Raw genomic sequence first — 6080 nt, forward strand, 5'->3', positions numbered from 1 at the left:
TCCTTGGAAGCCTACTCCGAATCAGACAATCTGGCCCTTACATTCAAACAAATCACCGATTACTACAAGGAGGAGCACCGGCACTACCCGACCCCTTATAAGAGACTGGACGCGCTGACGAGCGCCTCCTCATCAAAACTCTAACACTGTACTGTGCCCGGCGGGGCTTAAGTATTTCAACACATCCTTTGACGGCGCGTGCCAGCTCTGTGGGGAGGTGGTTGACACCTCCCGCATGGTTTGGGAGTGCCCATCTATTCCCCCCCCCCCCCCCTCCCGCCTCAACCCCACCAGAGAGGACTGGGAGGCGGTCCTGTTCGGCTGTCAAGACCTCAAGACCCAAAAAAGGTCTCGGTTCAACGGACGAGGATGGCGTTGCTTGCCAATGCGATTACGGAATAGGGGCTTCACCTAGTATTGTGAGGGGAAGGTGCCAATAGGGCCCTACCCCAATCACATCTCTGTAATTGTTTAATTGTTGATAAATGTTTTTCGCCACCGCCACGACGGCCCCTCTTCCTTTCTTCTACCAAATTCTTCACCATAGTACTCGCGACGGCGATCCAACTCATCGCTCAATCATATGGGTCCCCGGCCACCAAGGCATGCCATGTAACGAAGCCGCCCATGAGGTAGCCCGCGCACTCACTCACCGGGCACCAGGCATTCCTTGGGAGGACCTTAACCCAGATCACAGCCCTCTTATTTCTTCTCAAGACTTTGCTGAGCACTAACGTGCCGCACGCCGGCGCTACCCGGTTCCTATGAAGGGACTGGGTAAAGCTGGCGAACGAACTCTCCTCAGGCTCTTTACAAACATTAAAAACACCCTGCTGTGTCCGGCGGTTCTCAAGCACTTTAATCCTTTTTGGAAGGCCGCTGCTCATTTTGTGAGGAGGTGGCCGACACCTTCCACATGGTGTGGGCATGCATGAAAAATCCTTCTCTCCCCCCCATCACCCCTTCCCCTACCCGCGAGGACTGGGGGGCGGCCCTGCCCGGCTACCAGGAACTATCCGCCCAACAGGGCCTGGTTCGGAGGACGTGCGCAGTGGTCATGACCAACGAGATCCCGGAATGAGGGAGTCCGCCAAGTATTGCAAGGGGCGAGACCCACTAGGGGCCTCTCAGGGGCAAGCACCTCTCTGTAAATATTGTAAGGGAAGACTTCACGTAAGACGTTTATTCTAGCCCTTTCGCCAGAGACGTCTTCCAAGCGAACAGCCTCAAGCGATGACGATGGGAATCATCAGGTGAAAGAAAATGAAGTCGCAGGCAGAGAGGCGACGACGACGAAGGCGAATAAATTGCTTACAATATAGCCGAATAAATGCTTTTCACCACCACCACCCCCTTTCTTTTTTCACTCCCTCCTTTATCCCTTTCCCTACGGCGCGGTTAGGGTGTCCACCGAGATATGTGCGACAATTACTGCGTCATTTCCTTTCCTCAAAACCAATTTTCATTTTCAGGGAATGTAATGCGAAGGCAAGATAACCACTGATCTTTCAGGGTAACGGAGCGGATTCCAAGAGAAGGCAAACGTAGTAGGGGGGGAGGGGGGGGGGGGCATAAAGTTGGGTGAGAGGATGAGATTAAGAAGATTGCGGGGATACGGGTGCCGCAGCTGGCAAAAAGAAAGGGTTATTAGATAGAGAGACACGGGAGAGGTCTTTGCCCAGCAGTTGGCGTAGTCAGGCTGATGATGATCAGGAGGAAGTACGTTGCTACAAAAAACTGAATCGATTCGTTCTAAACCCCCTCTACACACTTAACAGAACGCACGTGCCTCTAAAGTGAGTATTAGGAAACTTGCTTAATTTGATGCTTAACTAATTAAACAGAATTTTAAAGATACACTGAGGAGCGCCACACGACGGGAAACAATATGTCTTTGGTTGCACCCAGATCCGATTCACCACTTTTTTTAATCACTGGTTCAAGTTACGTGAAACACCCTGTACAGCAAGCTTGCCAAAATGTAAATAGACGAGGAGGGAGAGTATAGCCTAGGATGTGATCATAGATGTATTATTCTGCATATGCGTGCCCTGATCAAAAGAGAAATGTATAAAACACAAAAAAACGAAAGCAAAATTCAACGTCCAACAAATAGCGCTAATAGCAGCAGGCGTTGAGAAAGCATAAGATTAACGCCCCATGGAAAAGTGGGATTGTAATTAGAACTACTCAACAGTATGGAAATGGAACAAGCAAAGTTACAAACCGCTGGGAAGGAAAGAGGAAACCACGAGGCTGACGCAATAAGGAATTTAAGGAGGTCATTGAACAACTACGGGTGGCTTCAGGGAAACAGAGAGGAAGGAATAGACCGAAAATGGGAATCTTATCGATGATAGAAACTGCTTGTATAGGTCCTCGTCCAGAGTAAAATAAAGTAATCCCCTGATCGCGCAGCTAAAGGTGGGCCAAGGAAATTTTGGAACCATATAAGTTGTTTGGGTAAAAAAAAAGCGAAGCGCAAGAGGAGGGTGCACGCTGCTGCAGCTACCGCAGAAGCCCGCAGCAACCACACAGACTTTTTTTTTTTATACTGGACGTTTTGTTTCATGAACGTTTATGAAACAAAACGTCCAGTAAAAAAAAAAAGCGTGCGTGGTATCTTTCGGATGTCTTGTCCACGTGTCCTTGCTGTGGCCTTCCTCGGTACCTACAGCAGTGTGCCGATCGATATACAAATATAAAGGTACAGTGGGGACAAAAGTCTCCGGACCACGTGTTCCTCAAACAAAGCTTATAGCTCTACTATCAGACAGCAGCTGGAGACCGCACTTGTGGAGATGAAAGAACAAAAATTTAACTTTTGCCTCCACAAGGGTGGTCCCCAGCCGCCGACTATTAGCAAAGCTATCGGCTTCGTTAGAGGAACACGTGGTCCGGAGACTTTTGTCCCCGACTGTACCTTCATTAAACAAAGTTATAAGTCGGAGTCCCTCCTGTCTTCATGTTCACGATATGGGCTATGCCTTAGTTAATGTCTCCGAAGGTTTTAATCGCCTGAGGTTCTTTAACGTGCACTGACATCGCACAGCACATGGGCCTCTAGCATGTCGCCTCCGTGGAAACGTGATCGCCGCGGGATCGAACCAGCGTCTTTTGGGCCCAGCGGCCACAGCGCCGGCTTTCGTCATGTTGATGTCTTGTAATTTTGCAGTAGAAGCGTGTGAACTAAACAGTGCAGAACGAATTGGTGGTAAGTGCTGCTTCGCTAGCCAGTTAACCATTACTGTGGGCACTTCGTTTTCGCAGTTTGTACGTGTCTTCGTCTATGGTCCCCAAAGCGACAAAGCGAATAATTTGTTCCAGTGAACCATGCCGGCAGCCGCCGAACAACGTGCAAAACCCGACCAAAAAGGCGGGGAGAACACGATACCAGGAACCACCCTGATGGCCACCATTGGACGCTAGGGCCTAACCTTCTTGTAAGCTTTCCGCGTATAATGAGGCCATTACGTTCATTCACTTCATAAGCGGTTACAAGCCACATTATTTTTTTTTAGCCTCCAGCAGCAAGGAATTCTTGTTCCGCGGAATCAATGCAAGGATGAGCCTGATTGTAAGGGAAAACGTTTCCGTGGGGCCGTCGCTATCTCCAAACGATTCTGCAATGCCTCTGCGCGTCGTCAACAGTCAGCGCGAAATTTATTTATTTATTTCATTTATTTCGTCCTTAAAGGCCCGAGGGCATTACATAAGGAGGGGTTACAAATTGTATTGTGTGAACGCACTCATGATTAAAACATAGACAATAAAAGAAACACTGCAACTGCAAACACTAAAAGTAAAGATAAAAAGTATCAAGTGGTTATATAAAAAAAAAACAAGAGAAGCCAAGAAAGCACAGAAAAATACAATAAAAACTCAGGGAAAATACAGAAAAAAAGTAAAGGCCAGCAAATGATTCACGTGTTCTGAAAATGACTGGTGAGTTTCGCGCGAAATGATTTGCGATCGTTGCATGATACTATGTCGTTGGGCAGGGCATTCCAATGGTTTATTGCGTCAGGAAAAAAGGAACTGCTCATTGCTAAAGTACGACTCTTGATGCTGGCTATTGGGTGGCTGTGGCTGAGGCGACTGGAAGTTCGGATCGGTGGTTTCAGCAGGGGATGTTTTGATATCGGATGGTAGAAAAAGCTGTGTAGTAGGCAAAGGCGTGAGATGATGCGGCGTGATTCAAGTGTGGGGAGGGAGATAGAATGTTTGAGTGCAGTGATGCTACTTTCTTTTGAGTATTCAGAGGTGATAAAACGGGTCGCGCGGTTTTGGATGGCCTCAAGTTCGGTGCTAAGGTACGCTTGAGAGGGATGCCAGATGGATGATGCAAATTCAAGTTTGGGACGAACAAATGTTAGGTAAGCAAGCTTTTTTACTTCGGGAGATGCTGACTTGAGGTTACGTCGGAGATAACCCAAGACACGGGAGGCATCAGAACATATTCTTTGGACATGGTTCACCCAAGATAGCGAAGATGTCAGATGTAATCCAAGATACTTATATGACGTTGTTGAGGCAATCGGGACTGAGTTAATATTGTATGAATGATGAATAACTGCGCGTTTGCGAGAGAATGACAACAGTTGGCATTTATCTAGGTTCAAAGGCATGAGCCATCGGTCGCACCATGTGGCTATTATGTCAATATCTTTTTGTAGTAGGTGACAATCGGTGGGATCACGAATGGGGCTGTAAATTACGCAGTCGTCCGCGAACAGTCTTAATTTGGCGTTTGTGTTTACTGAAAGATCGTTGATGTAAATGAGGAATAGCAGTGGTGATAATCCAGCGCCCTGGGGGACACCTGATGATACATCGGTAAGGGGTGAGCGGTAACCATTGCATGAAGTGAATTGCATGCGCCCATTTAAGAAATGATCGATCCAGGTTATTAGGTTACCAGGAATGCCTAGTGAGGAGAGTTTTGCGAGCAGGTGCGAGTGAGGAACACGGTCGAATGCTTTCGAAAAATCTAAAAAAACGGCGTCTATTTGAAGGTTATTGTCCATAAAGTGTAGGATGTCATGAGTGAATTCGGCCAATTGGGTTTCACAGGAATAGTGTTTTCGAAAACCGTGTTGGTGGGGATAAAAGAAGTTAATTGAGTCTAGATGGCTCATTAAGTTAGACGATATAACATGTTCGAGTAATTTTGAAGGAATGCTGGTCAAGGAAATGGGGCGATAGTTGGACGGATTTGTGCGGTCACCTTTCTTGAATATCGGAATGATTTCAGCTATCTTCCAGTCGTCGGGGACTTCGCCGGATTCCAACGATTGGGTAAAAATTAGATGCAGGATTAAGCTTGAGACTGAACTAGTATTTTTCAGGAGTTTGCTGTTGATATTGTCACAGCCAGCCGATGATGAAGTTTTGAGAGAACTGATTAAGGTTGCTATTCCTGCCGGTGTGATTGTGATTTGGGACATGGGTAATGCTGAGGTGGCTCCCGCGTTCTTTCCACCCCCCCCCCCCCCCCTCTCTGATTATGATGTTCATCCTGTCTCACAAAAGTAACTGCTCGGGCGCTGTCACCCTCGAAAGCGAAGCTAGGCCTCTTTCTCCTCACATCATGGCGCCTTGTGTTTCGCAATACACTCCAGAATGCGTGTGGTGCGGAGAGATAGCCACCCTCTACCATTCCACATGGGGCTGTCGGGCGAGCCCGATAGAGCCCAAAATTACAAACCCGTCAGTCGAGCAGCGAGAGGAGCTTCTGTCCAGCTCGGACCCGCAAGATCAGCTTGCGCTGGTTGAGCGGGCCGAGGAGGCAGCAAGAACCAATGGGACCCTGTACCTAAGAACACCACCTGCTGCTCAAGACCCCAACCCCTAAACCCCGTCCCATTTTGCGGAATAAAGTTTATACTACTACTCCATAATGCTCACAGTTGAGCAGTCATAGAAAATGCAGTTCGAAATTCCCACTGACGAGCATGATTGGTCCGTTCATATACCGAACATCATTGCCTTGAGATATATTATAAACACCCTGGCTACAACACAACTGTGGGAGTGTGGGGAGCGCAGGTACTTTGTGCAGCCATAGCCTCCTATATATA

This window comes from Amblyomma mixtum, chromosome 2 (assembly GCF_055824585.1).
Source record: "Amblyomma mixtum isolate Tamu chromosome 2, ASM5582458v1, whole genome shotgun sequence".
Classification (NCBI taxonomy): Eukaryota; Metazoa; Arthropoda; class Arachnida; order Ixodida; family Ixodidae; genus Amblyomma; species Amblyomma mixtum.